Source organism: Pistacia vera, unplaced genomic scaffold (genome assembly GCF_008641045.1).
Source record: "Pistacia vera cultivar Batoury unplaced genomic scaffold, PisVer_v2 Contig898, whole genome shotgun sequence".
NCBI lineage: Eukaryota > Viridiplantae > Streptophyta > Magnoliopsida > Sapindales > Anacardiaceae > Pistacia > Pistacia vera.
Window position 1 is genome coordinate 357988 of NW_022196776.1, and position 17360 is coordinate 375347.

At 38.8% G+C, this 17360-nt stretch overlaps 1 non-coding gene across 1 annotated transcript; it reads right to left on the minus strand.

Annotated features, from left to right (window-relative positions):
• Nucleotides 1–9910: 9910 nt before the first annotated feature.
• LOC116119673 lies at nt 9911–10017 on the minus strand. The gene has a single exon (XR_004126424.1). It is a non-coding gene; the product is annotated as a small nucleolar RNA R71 (small nucleolar RNA).
• Between the last annotated feature and the right edge of the window lie 7343 nt (nt 10018–17360).

Sequence of the window (17360 nt, forward strand, 5' to 3'; positions counted from 1 at the left end):
AAGGGGGGAGAATTGTAACACTCAACATGGAGGTACATGATTTAAATTATGTTTTATAGCCCTTAGTTATTTTTTATTAAAGTTATTTTAAGAAAATATGAAGAAAATGCCTTAAACTTGTATTAAGGGTAAAATGGTCTTTTCACTCAACATTAGTTTAAAAAGTGGGAAGTGAAAAAAGGTAGAATTCCATAAAGAATACAATAAAAATGAGGGCATTATGGTAATTGACTACGGGACAAGGATGAAATTTCCAAAAAAATGTAAGTGCAAAATGGGAAAGTGAGTTTATAAAATAAGATGATAAGGGTTTGTAACCCTTATTTCCTTCATTCCACCGCCACACTACTCCCCCAATTTCTCTCAAATTTTCATTCAATCCTCCAAGGATTTTGAGGGCTTTTGAGTGATTTTTAATAGGGTTTTGATTCAAGACTTCAAAAGGTAAGAATTCATGCTCTTTATCTATGATTTATTTGTGTAAAAGTTGGGTTTTTATGAAGTTTATGCTTAGGGTTAGAAGAAGTTTTGAATCCAACAAGAGTAGAGAGCTTAGTAGAGAAGACTCAAGCATAAGGTAAGTAAATTCCACTCAAAATCCAACTCAAGTTAAAGTTTAAGAATTCAAGTGAGTAGAGATTTCTTTTAAGTATGCATATGTTATGGTTATTGAGAAATTGAGATGAGATTGATGATGAATTATGCTTGTTGTTAGATATATTTGAATATGAGAAGTGTATGTGATGGTTTGATGATGAGTTGATGGATTTATGAATGAGTTCAATGTTGATTTTATGGAGAGATTTCCACCATGAGAAGGGTGGATTGTGTTGATAAAATTTGATAGAAGTATGGATAGCTTTAGAAGAATTTGAGAGGAATATTTGAAGTGTGTTTTCTTTGCAGGATGTGTGATGATTTAAAGGAGTTGAACTCCAATTTTGGATGGTTAAGAAAGAAGTAGAATTATAGTTAAAATAGAGTTTATGTATGCACACATATTGTTTGATGAAATGCCTAAGTGAAAACCCTAAACCCTAAAACTGCCCTGTCATAGCTCTAACCTTCTGAGTGATTTTTGGGCATCTTACAGATTGAACTGGGTAGACCAAAACATAAAGTTGTAGCCCTATCTCTAAGATTTAAAACGAGACCAAAACTGTAGTAATCTGATATGTATAACTCAAGTTGTGCCTTCTTGAGTGTGACCTATGTAGAATGACTATCTTGATGCAACATTGCATTTGTGCATTTCATAAGTGCCTTAAGTAAGAAATTTTAAGCATGAACCATCCTTATACATTAATTGTGCATTGAGAAGTAGTTTGAGAAAGAGTAGAAAACTTTGTGAATGAACTACTCTAAGAGTAGAGAGAATGAGAAAAACACAAAGATCAGGTTGGTGCTTTGTGAACTCCATTCGGCAATCACGAAGAGTGGGTTGGTGCTTTGTGAACTCCACCCGGCCGTGCCTTCGGTAAGATGAGGCCGTGACATTCAAGTGAGAAAGAATAATGAGAGAATGAGTAGAGTCACGAAGAGTGGATTGGTGCTTTGTGAACTCCGCCCGTTCGTGCCTCCGGCAAGATGAGGCCGTGACTTACAATAGAAAATTAATAAAAGAGAGTTGTGTGAAAGAGAAACAGAAAGAGAAAATAAATCAGATGAGAAGTGTGTAAGGAAAGAATTAAGAAAAAAGAGTTACGGGGACAGACGAGTAGAGGATTTACTTACTGGGCATTATCTTTGTGCTCACCCCGTTGTTTTTCTTTGTGTTTACAGGATCTAGGTGAGGACGCGGTCGGATTGGCGTTGGCAAGCGAGGAGCAATAGCTACACTGTCCACTGGTTTTGATAACTTTTTGTAAATGATATCTTATTTGGTAATAATAATGTTTATATGTACTAAAAGAAAATTTTGTGCCCATCTACTTTCGTTGATATAAATGTATTTTACTTTATGTATTTCTATGAGTATCCTAGTATAAAGGAGTTATTACATGCCCAGTCAACACCATGTATTCCATTTTGTAATTGCCTGAATTCCATAGATTTGTGGTGAGACTGATCTTTTGACACCCTTCAGTACCATCTTCAACTTCTGCTTCTCATTTTCATACACTTTCAGACAGTCATTCTTGCAAGTGTTACATGAAATCAGACTCTATTCAGGAATCTCATACTTCATCATATTATTCAATCCCTCTTCCTCCACAACAATAAACAGATGCTCATGCATCAGCACCCAATGGGCAATAAGCTCCCTCATCTTAAGCATATTGAACTCAACTCGAGTTAGTACCCGAGTTTGAGTCGAGTCGACTCAACAATTGTCGAGTCGACTCAACAATTGTCGAGTCGAGCTGGCTCGCAAGCTGCTCGACTCGTCTGACAGCCCTAAATGTGGACACCATAATTGAAAATGCTTTTAATCTTTTGAATTGGAAATTACGCAACTAACTTTCATTAATACAAACTTAACTAAATGAAAGTTAAACGGTTGAAACTAGTTAGGGCGTTTAGAATTGAATGATCTCTCAAAGAGGAATTAAAATTAATCCCGAAAGAATTAAAAAAAAAAAGTGTTGCTTTTCTACTTCTTCATGTATCAAATGATTTAATTGCATTAGGTTCTTGCATAATAGTTCCAAATTCATAAAAGGGTGATTTTGGAATTTCAAAGAAGATAATGTATGGGGTAAATTGGGGCTAATTTAATTAATATATGGTACCAATACTAATAGCGTCACCCAATAAGCATATTAGAAATTAGGAATTAATTAATTATTTATTAGAATTAACATGAGGTCTTACACATTAACAAAGAATTTAAATAAGAATTTCAGTATACATATGATATGTTGGCTTACGTGGCAATCCCTTACACGTTAACTTTCACTCTCCTGATCTCATAAGGAGTGAAAAGGAGGACAAATGAACAAAGGTATTGTTGTGTGTGGTTTTTCTGCCAAGCTCGGGCTAACGCAAGGATATAGCTCAACCTAGAATGATCTCGACAATTATGATTGATCGACCCAGCATAAGCTCGTTGAGCTGTAGCTAGACCCAACACAAGCTAGTCATGGACAATCCGAGGAATTAATCAATTAACCCTCAGATTACTTCAGATCCCGGATATCACGGGAATGACTGGATCAACAGTTTTCGTTGCACGATCATAGCGCCCAATCACAAGGATATCGGAATTATGATTCAAATAATCTGTAATCCCCATAATTTCACTATTTCCTTTATGTAAATCTTGTATATAAACCCCCTAAAACGATGAGGAAGGGGAAATGAATTCTGTATTAAAACTACATTGTAAGCTCTCACAACATATACAAAAAACACGGTGGACATAGCCTGTTAAATTCACTAAACCACATTAAAAGTTCTCTTTGTCATTTACTTTATGGCATTATCATTCACTCATCACTGATTACCCGTAATCACGCACAAATCAGTTCTGATCCTGACAAGGTCGATTGGATCTTGCTCGTTGGTGCAGAATTCTATATCAACATTTTAGTGCTAGAAGGAGGGCCTCTGCCACTATTTCAAAGATTCTGGCAAACGTTCACTGCGATTTACCTATCCTAAGACCAAAATGGTGTTCACTAGATTAAGAACTACCACAAAAAATCATGAGAACGTGGAAATCGCCCACCAGGAGGTGCAATAGGAGAACGTTAGACGCCGACCACCTGTGCCGCCAGCTTAACACACTGCAAACAATTAGGGGGCAGGGACATCAAATCCCAAGAACAGCCAATTAATGGAGATGATCAGAACAATGGTTGCATAGGCGGTGCAACAGAACGTGGTTAAGCTGAGGAACCAACAACTAGTCACCCAAAACCCCGACCAGCCACGTTTCACCAACTTTACCCCAAAAGGTATGAATTCTACCAGTCGATAGTCCGTTACATCGTCGCCAGGGGGCGATCAACACCTCCAACCTCGCTGGTAGCTCCTCAAGCACGAGAGAGAGTCCCGTGGGCAAATAAACCCTGGGAGGCAGCCAGGGAAGCAACCATTGAGGGAAAGTGAAGGCAACGGACACCACCGAGAAGCTTGCTGGTATCCCAAACATCAACGTGCTAGTTTTAACCCATGCCCAAGACAAGATCGATCTTCGCAGGCTCGCGATGCGTGCCATGTGCCTCAATTTGCCAATGACTGACATCACAAGCGATGTACTGATGAGCATGATAGCACCTACCAATCTAGTCATCATGACTTGACCTCGCGTATCAATGCATGCATCGGAGGAGCTTTGTAAGCAACAGGCTTGCGAACCCACTTGCTCGAGGTACAACTTAACAGAGCCAACCAGAGGAACCAAAATAAAGACTTAGATCACATGCAAAGGATGCTGGACGATCTAAAAGCTCGCCAGAACAACCTGGCAGAAGAAATAGTAAGTTCCTCCTTTACAAAGGAAGTTCACCAGGCCCGGCTCCCATAAGGATTCAGGGCACCGAAAAGCAAGTTCGACGGGAGAGGGGACCTTAGAGATCACCTTGACAACTTTAATAACCTGATGGAGCTACACCAGGTTAGTGGCTTAGCAAAATGCTGGTGCTTCGTAGTCACATTAGTCGGAGATGCCAAGAAGTGGTACAAACGGCTCAAGGCGAACTTCATCAACTCTTGGCAACAACTCTCCGTACTATATCTACAACAGTTTTAGGCAAGGAGACAGTTCATAATGCCGCTCAACTACTTGAGTAACATTTTCCAAGAGCGAGATGAATCGTTAACCTCGTATTTAATGAGGTTCTAGAACGAGCAGGCAAAAGTCACTGATGTCCCCAAAGAATCCATTCGAACTCTCTTGATCATAGGGATCAGACCTAACACAGAACTGTGGAAAGAGCTCCAGAGCGAAGACCATGTAAGCCTGGCCAAATTCTACTAAATGGCTACAAAATATCAATGAGTAGAGAGCTTGTTAGCGGCACTAGCCAGGAGCTCAAAGCGTGTAACAACTGCAGTAAACTAGTAAAATGCTTGCTTAATCATAATAGGAAATGGGCCCAAAAATCTTTTCTTTTTATTATATGTAATAAGTCTTTCATACACACAAAGAGTATTATTTTACAAAATGCCATTTAAAAGACAAAAACAGGGGAAACAGTGTAGCTATTGCTCCTCGCTTGCTGACACCCCTCAGACTGCATCATCACCTAGATCCTGCATTCACAAAGGAAAATGATGGGGTGAGCACAAAATAATGCTCAGTAAGTAAACTCTATATCTGTCTATCCCCGTAACTATTTTTCTTAATTCCTTCCTCACACTTTCTTTCTACTGTTTTCTATTAACGTTATGGCCTCATCTTATAGGAGGTACGGTCGGATGGTGTTCACACAACACCATCTCACTCTTCATGACTGTCGGGTGGAGTTCACACAGCACCAACCCGCTCTTAGTGACTACCGAGTGGGGATCACAAAGCATCTACCCGGTTTTCATAACTATCGGGTGGAGACCACAAAGCACCTACCCGTTTCTCATGACTTTTGGGTGACGATCACAAAGCATCAACCCATTTCTAATGACTATTGGGTGACGATCACAAAGCATCAACCTGTTGCTACTAAATATCGGGTGACGATCACACAGCATCAACCCATTTCCACTAAATATCGGGTGACGATCACAAAGCATCAACCCGTTTCTAATGACTTTCTCTACTCTAGCACTTCTCATTCTCTCTACCCGTAGAGTAGTTGCATTCACAAAGTTCTCTACTCATAAAGCAAGTGCATACACAAAGTTTTCTACTCTTCTTAAGTCACTTCTCAATGCACAAATAATGCATATGGATGGTTCATCTCCACTAATGCACTTATGAAATGCCAACAAGCAATGTTGCAAGAATTAAGGTTCACTACTCATACTTAAACCTCTACTAGGCATTTCATCAAACAACTCAAGTGCATAACAAGACTCTACTATAACAATAATTCTATGTCTTTCTCTAACCATCCAAAATGGGAGAAAACTCCCTCACATAGCCATAAATCCTGTCATAGAATAACACTTCTAAAAAGGATTTCTCAATATCCTTCAATTCCATCTCAAACTACATTCCCAACCCACATCTCACTTCTCATAATCAAAGTGTATGAACAACCATAAAGCAATAGTTATCTCCATTTGAATCTTAATAACATAGCATATCACATGTATATACATACACACATAATTCACACATAATTGCAATTAACTCCCTATTCAAGAAAGTTCTCAAATCTCTACTTGGGTTGGGGTTTACTTACCTTGTGATGGAGAGATCTCACTAGCTCTTCCTTTCTCTTGGTTTGCTTGATTTCCTCTACCTTTTAAACAATTACACAATTCAACCAAGAGACCTCAATATTCAAATATACATAAAATCTCACAAAACTTCACATCCAAAGCAAGAATCCTTACCTTAGGATGTCTTAGATTGATCTTCTACCCCAAATCACTCCAAAAGCCCTCTAAAATTCCTTGAACAATTGGAAGAGAAGTTGAGAGAAAGTAAAAAGGAGAGTGGCGGTGGAGAAGAAGAATGAAGGGTTTTGCAATGACTTAATTCCTTTTAATACAATTTATGCACAAGCATTCCCATTTTGCCCTTACTCTTCCTTGGGAATTCCATCTATACCCTTTGATTCATTACAAACACAACCCCATATTAACATATTCTCCAAGCAAAATCCTTACATTTTACTCCCCACTTTTCCTACTAATTAGGGGTAGAATGGTCAAATTGCCCTTAGGGAAGAAAATATCTAAAACTTAACCAACATTTTGATCGGCCCGTCGCCGCGGCGAAACTGTCCAGCAGCTTCTGTCGCCGCGGCGAAACTGTCCAGCAGCTTCCCCGGCTTCAACACCTCTTCGCTGCGGCGAAGATTCTTCTTCGCCCCGACGAAGCCTGGAACACTAAACTTCTTCTATTTTCAACCAATTTCAAGGCAAGTATTCAACATACCACTCAATCAAAGGCCAATCAAACAAATAGTACTAATAAACCAACTCAAATAAGAACAAAAAGTAGAAACATTAGCTACGTACCTCAAGTGGGGCGTTACAAAGCGGGGGCCCCCAAAGAAGAGACAAGATCGCCCCTCGGATAAGCGTAGGGGCCAAGACCGCAGCGATAGGGATCACAATAGATTCTTAAAGAAATAGAAAGTAGATAACTGCGGAGACAGGCAACCTTTCCCATAGTATGCAGAGTATTCCCCCCTCACTCAAGACATCGCCCACATCTATGAGGTATCTTGAGAGGCAAAGAGGCTGCCCACTCCAGAAAGAATGAGGAAGGCTCCAGGAAGAAGAGATCAGCAAAAATATTACTAGTATCATAGGGATGTCGGGCACAACTGTCGGGCTCTAAAGGACGCCATCGAGGACTTGATAAGAAGAGGTCATTTGAAAGAATTTTTTAAGGTAGAACCAACTCGGGAGAATCCTGTTAAGTAAAGTAACTAGGTCCCAGCCCAGATACAGACCCCACTCAATAGGCTCCACCAAACCCCAACGAGGTCTTCGTGAATATGATCTATAGAGGATCGGATATAGCGGGAAGCTTGAGGCGAGCCTATGAGCAACACGCTCGGGAGGCCATGACGAACTCGATCCCCCGAATAATGAGTTACGAACAGAATTCGCCTAAGCGGCCCAAATAGGAAAACGAGGCAGTGGGGTCCACAATCGACGAGTGTGAAACATCCCCTCATCATAATCATGACACGATTATAATCATAGCCAGGATTGGCAACGCAAGAGTATTAAGGGCTATGGTTGACAACGGGAGCACGACAAACATTATTTTCTTGGGAGCCTTCCGAGGAATGGGATTCACAGAAAGGAACCTACGAGTGTGCCCTTTGCCGCTGTATGGGTTCACCAGGGATAGTTGATAATCCGAGGATTATACTGTTTTATTGAGCCTTTTTGGCCGGATTTTGGATACTTCTTATGTTGTTTTTGCCTGAATTGTAATTTAATTTCATATGTTTTATGTTTCAGGCCAAAACATGCACTTTGAGTGAATAATGAGTGGAATTGAGTTTCTTGACCTAGAAGCGAGTGAATCTCAGAATTCGGAGAAGTTCTGAAGCCGATTTAAAGCACTATGAAGCTTGCTCCCATTGGAGAGCATCAAAGATTGAAGATTCAAGCAAGGAAGCAAGCGGAAGGCAATTTTGTAATTTCAGAATTGTTCAGCAAGCTTCGTCGCGGCGATAAACTCTCAGGAATTCGTTGCAGCGACGAAGTCTACAATTTTTAGTTTTTCATTAAAACGCATAGTTTTATTTTAGGAAAGTTTTGAGGTTTTTGGACGAACTATATAAGAAAAACTTAGACATTTTGAGAAGGGTTCATTTTGGTTTAGAGCAGCTTTGACATTTTGGGGGAAAAGAAGAAAAGATTTGAGTTCAACCTTGTGGATTCATCAATTAGGGGAGATCTTTACTTTTTTCTCTTTCTTTCAACATGTTGACTGCTGTGTTTACTGTTTTTCTTACAATTTGTATTAATTTCATTATGAACTAACTCACTTTGGGTTAGGGTTTTGATGTAATTCGGATTTATATGGTTAATCAATAGATTATTGTTGTTTTTACATTCTAGTGCATGTATTGTGCGATTATTCTGGTTTTTATTGATTTTATTTATTGAATATGATGAGATTAAGAAATGAATCATGTATGAGCTTCTTAGGGTAATTACCATTGTTGTATTGCTAGAGATAGGTTTGAGAATCAATGAAATCAATCTAGGATTCCATTAGCTTAATGAACTTGAATCTATTAATCTTCAATTTGTTGGGTGCGGAAGTTTAATAAGGAAAAGTAGGAATTCATAGCCTGAGAAGGTATGTTTTACACATTAGGGAGTTCGATTTACAATCCGTGCAAGTGAGTGTAGAAGTAGCATGATTTGTAGAATTAATTCATAGAATCCTAATGAAGTCAAAACCCTAACCGTTTGTTTTACTTGATATTACTCTTGCTTTAATCTTGCTTTCATTAATTAGCCTTTGAATTACTTAGTAAATTTTGCTTTCAATTTAGTTTAAGTTTTTCCCATAAATCCAACACTTTTCGATTTCTCCAACTTGAAAACAATTAGGAAAAATTAGTGCTTAACAAACAATCCTTGTGGGAACGATACTTCACTTATCACTTTATTACTTGTGCGACTAGTGCACTTGCTATACATTGCATGTTGTAGTTACAACGCATCAAGTTTTTGTCGCCGTTGCTGGGGATTGATTTTGGCGTTAACATTGAATTTTTCTTGTGTTACCTAGATTGGAGTTCTAATTTTTTTTTGTTTTAATTGTTTATTGGTTAATTTTTGTTGTTCTTTTTTGTTAGCTTGTGATCTCACTTTTTCTCTCTTTCTATATAGTTTATGCGAAGAGCTTGACGTCAGCCAGTGGTTCTTGTAGATCCAGAGATTGAAAGAACTACAAGAAGCCTTAACAGAGAGAAAAGGGAATGAGAGGCCTTAGTTGTTGAGATGGCAGAAAATAGAACACTAAGGGAATTCTCAGTTCCCACGGTTGATGGCAGTATGTCAAGTATAACTAGACTAGCAGTACAAGCCAACACTTTCGAAATAAAGCTGCCAATCATCCAGATGATCCAGCAGTCGATACAGTTTAAGGGAGATTTGAAGGAAGATCCAATCTGCACATTGCAAACTTTTAGAGATTTGTGATACCTTCAAGTCAAATAGAGTGTCGGATGACGCCATCAGATTGAGATTGTTCCCTTTTTCATTGAGGGATAAAGCAAAGGGATGGTTAATGGCACTACCACCAGGAACGATCACAACATGGAATGAATTAGCACAGAAGTTCCTGACCAAATTTTTTCCTTTAGCAGAATCTGTGAAGATGAGAAATGATGTCACATTGTTTCTACAAGAAGAGTCCGAATCATTATATGAGGCATGGGAAAGATACAAGGAACTACTGAGGAGGTGTCCACACCATGGTTTGCCAGTTTGGATGCAAGTCCAAACGTTTTATAATGGATTGATGGTTACTGTGCAAACAATGGTGGATGCAGCATCGGGAGGAGCATTGCAAAATAAGACACCTGAAAAAGCTCATGAGTTGCTTGAAGTTCTGGTAAGCAACAATTATCAAAGACCGAATGAGAGGATACAATCGAAGAAATCTATGGGTTTTCATGAAGTTGATGCATACACGACCATTTCAGCCCAACTTACAACACTTCAGAAGCAGTTGGGAAGTATGCAGTAAATTCTATTCAAGCACCTTAACTAACTTGTAATTTTTGTGTAGGTAATTATGTGAGCAGTGAATTTCAAGTGGGGAACACATTTGCTTCCGCGTCATCATCATCAGAACAAGTTAACTACTTGGCAGGAAATTAGAGGCAACAGAATATTCAGTTCTCCAACACATATAATCCTGGTTGGAGGAATCATCCGAACTTGTCATGGGGCAATCAACATCAACAGAATCAGCAGAACAATCAATGGAACCAAAGAGCGATGCCAAACAACCAAGCGGGGGTGAACAATCAACTAGGGGAGCAAAGATTGACAAAACTGTAGGATATGATCAAAAAATTTATGCAAGAGACCACAAGTTTTATGAATGAGATGAGGTCGAATTTCAAAAACCAAGGCGCGTCCATTTGGAACTTAGAGGTATAGGTGGGTCAATTGGCTGATAAGCTAAATGAGAGACCACAGGGTTCCCTACCAAGCAACACTGTGACAAACCCATGTGAACAAGCGAATGCAATAACTCTGCAGAATGGGACAGTCTTGGAAGAGATGAAGCAATCAAGGAAAGAGTAAAGCCCACCAAAAGAAAATGAAGATTCTGATGAAGAAGCTGACAAAGAGATCATTGCTGAAAAGAAACGAACCAGTTCTAGGGAAGATGAACAAAAGCACAAAGAGAGGCAGAGGCAAAAGAAGGAGAAATTGTCATTTTCTGAGATACCACTAGAGTTGGCACATCACACCCCTCCTGTGCCTTTTCCTCAGAGACTCAGAAAGAAAAATCAAGATAAGCAGTTTTCCAAATTCATTGAAATATTTAAAAAACTACATATTAACATTCCTTTTGCAGATGCATTGCAACAGATGCATTGCAACAGATGCCAAGCTATGCAAAATTTCTCAAGGAGATTTTATCAAACAAAAGAAAGTTAGAAGATAAGGAAACCGTGATGCTTACAGAGGAGTGCAACGCTATTCTACAGAAGAAGCTGCCCCCAAAACTCAAAGATACAGGGAGTTTTACTATTCCTTATGTTATAAGAGACATTACTTTTGATAGAGTTTTATGTGATTTAGGTGCAAGCATAAATCTAATGCCTTTTTCTGTTTTCAGGAGATTAGGGATTGGTGAAGTGAAGCCAACGACCATATCTTTGCAGCTTGCAGATAGATCCATCAAGCATCCAAGAGGAATAGTTGAAGATGTTTTGGTGAAGGTGGACAAAGTTATCTTTCCTACGAACTTTGTTGGGTTGGGCATGGAAGAGGACAAGGAAATGCCTCTCATTTTAGGGCAACCATTTCTGGCCACCAGAAGAGCCCTCATTGATATGCAAGAAGGAAAGTTGCTATTAAGGGTCCAAGATGAAACAGTAACATTCAACGTTTTTGAGGCCATGAAATTTCCATCAGAGTCAGATTCGTGTTTTAGTGTAGACGTGGTGAATAGACTAGTAGCAGAGGCTATTGAAGAGAACACCCCTCAACTACCTCTAGAAGCGTGCATTGCCCAATAAAAAATGATAGGGGTAGATGAGCCAGCAAAGAATGAGTGTGCTAGATTTTTGGAAGCACTTCAGCCAATAAATGCAAGCCAAGATCCAGAATTTGAAGAGTTTGATATTGAGAAAGAGAAGGAAAAGGCAAGAACTGAGGAACCTCCAAAACTTGAACTGAAGCCTTTACCTTCTCACCTTAAATATGTGTATCTTGGTGAAGCAGAAACCTTCACAGTGATCATCAATTCAAGGTTGAGTAATTTGGAAAAAGAGTGGTTGATTCGAGTGTTAAGGGAGCATAGATCAGCAATTGGATGGACTATTTTGGACATTAGAGGCATATCTCCATCCTTTTGTATGCATAAGATACTTATGGAAGATGATGTCAAGCCTAGGGTACAACCACAATGGAGATTGAATCCTTTTATGAAGGAAGTGGTGAAACTTTTAGATGTGGGCATAATTTATCCTATTTTAGATAGTCCATGGGTGAGCCTACTGCAAGTGGTTCCAAAGAAAGGAGGTATCATAGTGGTACATAATGAAAGTAATGAATTGATACCAACTAGGATAGTCACGGGTTGGAGGGTGTGCATTGACTACCGAAAATTGAATGAAGCGATAAGGAAGGATCATTTCCCATTTCCTTTCATCGATCAAATGTTGGAGAGATTGGCAGGGCATGCTTACTATTGTTTCTTGGATGGTTTTTCAGGATATAATCAGATTGCCATTGCTCCTGAAGATCAAGAGAAGACGACATTCACTTGTCCCTATGGCAGTTTTGCTTACAGAAGGATGCCTTTCAAGTTGTGCAACGCACCAGCCACATTTGAGAGATGCATGATGTCGATCTTTGGTGACATGGTGGAGCGGTTCATAAAAGTCTTCATGGATGACTTCTCTGTTTTTGGTTCTTCTTTTGTTTATCTAATCTCTCATTTGTTTCATGGTATAGGAAGGAATAGTACTCAGTCATAGAATTTCAAAGGACAGCATCAAAGTAGATCGAGCAAAAACAGAAGTGATTGAGAAGCTGCCACCACCTGCAAATGTTAAGGCAGTTCGGAGTTTCCTGGGGCATGCGGGGTTCTATAGACGGTTTATCAAGGATTTCTCTAAAATCTCTAAACCCTTTTGCAATTTACTAATTAAGGATGTTCCTTTTGATTTTGATGATGAATGCATGCATGCTTTTCAAACTCTTAAGAAACTGTTAGTTTCTACACCTATTATTGCAGTTCCCGATTAGGGACTACTGTTTGAATTGATGTGTGATGCTAGTGATTTTTCACTAGGAGTAGTTTTAGGACAAAAAAAAAAAAAAAAGAACAAAGTTTTGCATGTAATTCAGTATGCTAGCAAGACACACACTGATGCACAGTTGAATTACACAACTACTAAAAAAGAGTTGTTAGCCGTGGTTTTTGCATTTGACAAATTTTGTTCTTATGTCTAAGTGCTAAGGTGATAGTTTACACGGATCATTCGGCACTCAAGCACCTGTTGGCAAAGCAAGAAGCGAAACCTCGGTTGATTAGATAGATCCTATTACTACAAGAGTTTGAGTAGGAGATCCGAGATAAAAAAGGGTCAGAAAATGTAGTGGCAGATCATTTGTCAAGGATTGAACGACCAACCCAGGGAAGTGATGAGGAAGCTCAAATCAAGGAGACCTTCCCGGATGAGAAATTGATGAGAGTTGAAGAAGCACCTGGGTATGTAGATATTGCAAACTACTTGTCATCTAGAGTGCTCCCAATTGGCATGACCTTCCAACAAAAGACGAAGTTTTTCTCTGACTTAAAGTATTATTTCTAGGAAGAACCATTTCTGTATAGACATTATGCTGATAAGATGATACGTAGGTGTGTCCCAGAAGAGGAGATTGAGAGTATTCTACGACATTGCCATGAGAGGGAAGTGGGTTGTCATTTTGGAGGAACTAAGACAGCAGCCAAGGTCCTTCAATCTGGGTTTTATTGGCCAACCCTATTCAAGGATGCCTTTCGGGTGGTTCAGGAATGCGACCAATGTTAACGAAGTGAAAATATTCCAAGGAGAGATGAGATGCCGTTGAACAATATCCTAGTTGTTGAGCTGTTTGATGTGTGGGGAATTGACTTCATAGGTTATTTCCCAAATTTTTATAGGAACATGTACATTTTGGTAGCGGTGGATTATGTTTCAAAATGGGTGGAAGCAGTTGCATTGCCATCCAATGATGCTAGGGTGGTGGTTAACTTTGTTAGAAAGAACATTTTCTCAAGATTTGGGGTACCACGGGCAATCATCAGTGATAGGGGGTCTCATTTTTGCAATAGGCAATTAGATGCCCTATCTGAAAAATATGGAGTGAAACATAGAGTGGCTACACCATACCATCCTTAGATCAGTGGGCAAGTGGAACTACTGAATAGAGAACTTAAAGGAATTTTAGAGAAGACAGTTAATGCATTTAGGAAGGATTGGTCACGAAAATTAGATGATGCATTATGGGCATACCACACTGCATTCAAGGCTTCAATTGGTATGTCTCCATTTAGGTTAGTATATGGGAAAGCATGCCACTTGCCGGTGGAACTTGAGCATAAAGCATATTGGGCAGTCAAGTAGTTAAACATGGATTTACAAGCTGTTGGGGAGGAAAGGATGCTGAAATTGAATGAACTCAACAAGTTCCGTCATGAAGCGTATGAGAATGCTCGAATTTACAAAGAAAAGACCAAGAAGTGGCATGCCAAGCATATCAGGAAGAAGAACTTTGAAGTGGGTCAGAAAGTTTTGTTGTATAATTCTAAACTTAGGCTCTTCCCTAGAAAACTTAAGTCTAGATGGTCTAGACCTTTCATAGTTACCAAAGTTTACCCATATGGGGCGGTGGAGGTGTCACATGAAGAAAAGGGCACATTTAAGGTCAATGGACAGAGATTGAAGCCATACATTGATGGGGTGATGAGTTGCAAGTCATTTCCCATCCAACTTGACATCCCGACATGAGGACTTGAGAAAGTCGAGCTTTCAACTATAAACAAGCGCTTCTTGGGAGGCAACCCAAGTGTTTGCATTTGTTGTTTGTTTATGTATTGTTTTGAATTTGTTTAGTTGTTTTATGAATTAGAATAATTTTAATTTCGTGTGTTTTTGGATGTTTCAGGTGAATTATCAAATTAAGGTGAGAAGCGAAAATTTTCCAGTTTTCATTGCGGTGAAGTACATTTTGCAAGAAAAGGAATTCGAAAGGTCCCAGACTTTGCCCCGACGAAGTAAGTTCTTTGCCGTGACATAGTTTTCTCTGGAATTTTTCGCCGCGGTGAGACAATTTTCTTCGCCGCAGCATAGAAGGTATTGCGGAATTGAGCTAAGGAAAGTTCGCTGCGATGACATTTTCACTAGAATTTTTCACCGCGGCATCGACTGTGTTTTGCGTATATATGAAGAACTTCGCCGTGGCGAAAAATGTTTTATATAAATTCTCAACGCGACTCTTCATTTTCACGAAAAGTTTCAAACTCCACCCAAGAGCCAAACACTTCCACCTTCAATCCAGAGCTTCTCTAGTGAATTTCCATCCCTATACCTCACTCCTTAACCCTCACAAACACTAATAAAATACATGTTGCATTGCTTGAATAATTTAACTACAGTCAGAAATTCAGAGGGTACCGGTAGTTCGAGAATTCCTAGATTGTTTCTGGAAGACTTACCGGGTTTGCCATCGGAAAGAGAGGTTGAGTTTAGTATTGAACTAGCACCAGGAACAGCACCCATATCTAAAGCCCCTTACCGAATGGCCCTAGCAGAGCTTCAGGAATTAAAGAAGAAACTTCAAGAGTTTTTAGATAAAGGTTTTTTCCGACCGAGTCATTCTCCCTGGGGAGCTCCAATTCTGTTTGTAAAGAAGAAAGACGGGTCATTACGGATGTGTATTGATTACAGAGAACTAAATAAAGTGATAGTGAAGAATAAGTACCCGTTGATAATCCGTAAATTATACAGTTTTCATTTGACCTTTTTCACGGATTTCAGGTACTTTCTAGCGCATTTTTACCTGAATTAGTGCTTAATTCTTTACTTTTCATGTTTCAGGTTAAAATGGACCTTTTGAGCAAATAAAGACAAAACTGGATAATTTTGACTCAGAATTGAGCGGATTTCAGAAGATAGGAGAGTTCCGGAGCAGGACAACGCACGATGAAGCTTGTTTCCAAGGAAGAGAGCCGAAAATCGAAGAATCGAACGAAGAAGCAAGTAGAGTGGCAGTTCTGTAAATTTCAGAACCAATCGAGAAAGATAGCCAATTCAACTTATAACTTCTTGAGTGTTGAGCATTTCCAGTATTAATTTTTCAACAATTTTTGAGACTTGTATAAATTCTAGGCAGTTCGTTGTGTTTGAGTCTGAGTCTAATTTTTCTCATTTCATCTTCAATTTTGCTATTTTGTGTTTTTGTTGGTTAGTTGTTTTTTTGTACTGTGATGCTCGGGGATGAGCATGTCTAAATTGGGCATTGTATAATCCGAGGATTATCTGTTTTATTGAGCCTTTTTGCGGATTTTGGATACTTCTTATGTTTTTTTTGCCTGAATTGAATTAATTTCATATGTTTATGTTCAGGCCAAACATGCACTTTGGTAAATAATGAGGAATGAGTTTCTGCCAAAGAGAGCGAATCTCAGAATTCGGAGAAGTCTGAAGGGATTTAAGCACTATGCCTTGTTCCCATTGGAAGCATCAAGATTGAAGATTCAAGCAAGGAAGCAAGCGGAGGGCAATTGTAATAATTTTAGAATTGTTCGGAAGGTTCGCCACGGCGAAGTCTGCGATTTTAGTTTTAATTAAAACGCAAATTTTTATTTTAGGAAGTTTTGAGTTTTGACAACTATATAAGAAAAACTTGGACATTTTGAAGGGGTTCTTTTGGTTTAGAGCACTTTGACATTTTGGGGGAAAAGAGAGAAGATTTGAGTTCAACCTTGTGGATTCATCAATTAGGCTTTTTTCTCTTTTTCAACATGTTGACTGCTGTGTTTATTGTTTTTCTTACAATTTGTTAATTTCATTATGAAATACTCCCTTTGGGTTAGGGTTTTGATGTAATTCATTTTATGGTTAATCAATAGATTATTGTGTGTTTTAACATTCTAGTGCATGATTGTGGATTATTCTGGTTTTTATTGATTTTATTTGAATGATGAGATAAAAATGAATCATGTATGAGCTTCTTGGGTATATCATTGTTGTATTGCAGAGATAGGTTTGAGAATCAATGAAATCAATCTAGGATTCCATTAGCTTAATGAACTTGATCTATTAATCTTCAATTTGTTGGGTGCGAAGTTTAATAGGAAAGTAGGAATTCATAGCCTGAGAAGGTATGTTTTACACATTAGGAGTTCGATTTACAATCCGTGCATTGAGTGTAGAAGTAGCATGATTTGTAGAATTAATTCATAGAATCCTAATGAAGTCAAAACCCTAACCGTTTGTTTTACTTGATATTACTCTTGCTTTAATCTTGCTTTCATTAATGCCTTTGAATTACTTATAAATTTTGCTTTCAATTTAGTTTTAAGTTTCTCT